This window comes from Gekko japonicus, unplaced genomic scaffold (genome assembly GCF_001447785.1).
Source record: "Gekko japonicus isolate JY-2015 unplaced genomic scaffold, Gekko_japonicus_V1.1 scaffold237, whole genome shotgun sequence".
In the NCBI taxonomy this organism is placed as follows: domain Eukaryota; kingdom Metazoa; phylum Chordata; class Lepidosauria; order Squamata; family Gekkonidae; genus Gekko; species Gekko japonicus.
Genome location: NW_015161955.1, coordinates 1485509 through 1486917, shown reverse-complemented (window position 1 = coordinate 1486917; position 1409 = coordinate 1485509). Strand labels below are relative to the sequence as shown.

Here is a 1409-nt window from a genome sequence, read left to right as displayed (position 1 = left end):
TTACACAGAGAGTGATTAAAATGTAAATTTGCTGCCCGAAAATATAGTGATAATGACCACAAGAATAAACAGCTTGCAATTCTTCAAAATGTGTTCTAGATGGTATATGACGATGTTGTGTTAGTATTATAAGTGTTGTGCTTTCATGATGCTGTATCTTTGTGAATGTGGAAGTGAATAAATAATAATAAAAATTAAAAAGGGGGGGTCTTATCAGTGGTTCCTGGCCATGGTGACTGAGGGGAATCTACATGTTCAGAGGCACTAAACCTCTGAATCCCAGAACCAGGAGGCAACATCAGGGGAAGGCCTCAGCCTCTATGCCCTGTTGTTGGTCCTCCATAGTAACTGGTTGGCCACTGTGAGACAGGATGCTGGACTAGATGGACCACTGGTCTCATCCAGCTGGGCTCTTCTTATGTTCTTATTCCTAGAGAGGAATAAGCTCCTCCTACCTTCCCCTTAGCCTCATGACACTTCCATTGTCTTGGCAATTGGCTTGATGGTCAGCAGCTGCCACCTGAGGAAGTTGCATCACCTGCTGCAGGGATGGGCCTGCTCCTCAGCCAACATGCAGTGACACAAGCCTTAGTGATTGACACAGACCCTGCTGCCTCCAGGATAAGGCTATGGCTCAGTGGTATAGTATCTGCTTTGTCTGCAGAAGTCCCAGGTTCAGTCCCCAGCGTCTGCGGTTAAAAGCATCAGGTCACTGGTGATCTGAAAGACCTGTATCTAAGCATCTGCAAAAGTGAGCTCTGACTCACAAAAGCTTGTGTTGGAATAAATGTTAGTCTTTAATGTGCCACTAGACTTCTTCTACAGTAGACTAACTGTAGCTCTCCCTAGGGACCTTCTGCCAGTCACAGGAGGGAGTACTGACCTTTATAGCCCAGGTATCTGACTTGATGGTATAAGGTAGATTCATATGTTCCGCTGTTTCTTTGGGGTAGAGTACCCCTCCCAAAGCATGGGGTGGTCAGCCTAACTTGCCATACTGAAGGAATAGCTCCATGTGAGAATAACCAGTCATAGAAATTCAGGTGGGTAGCTGTGTTGGTCTGAAGCAGCAGAGTGAAGTTTGAATCCAGTGGCACCTTTAAGACCAACAACATTTTAAGTTTATACCTTGAATAAAACTTTGTTGGTCTTAAAGGTGCCACTGGGCTCAGACTTTGTTCTGTCTATATAAAGTGTACATGACAAGCATGATTTTTGTGTCCTTATGTAAAAGGGTTTTGTAGCAATGCCTGACTTTTTCTAGTAAGAGCCACCGCCCTCCAATTGCTTTTACAGGTTTAAATCCATCCTCCTTACTTCTGAACACCAAGAGAGCACAGAAGAGTATGGATTAGGAACTGTGTGGGTCTAGTGTAGGAACTTGTTAGGTAAGTTAGATTTATCATTCC

The 1409-nt window shown here is 44.2% G+C and overlaps 1 protein-coding gene across 1 annotated transcript in view; it reads left to right on the top strand.

The window, feature by feature from the left end:
* The first annotated feature begins 1193 nt into the window (after positions 1–1193).
* EEF1AKMT1 (eukaryotic translation elongation factor 1 alpha lysine methyltransferase 1) overlaps positions 1194–1409 on the top strand; it is a 23687-nt gene continuing 23471 nt past the window's right edge. The window contains exon 1 of the mRNA XM_015429490.1: positions 1194–1388. The gene's annotated coding sequence lies outside the window, so the exon portion shown is untranslated. The remainder of the gene's footprint in view (positions 1389–1409) is intronic.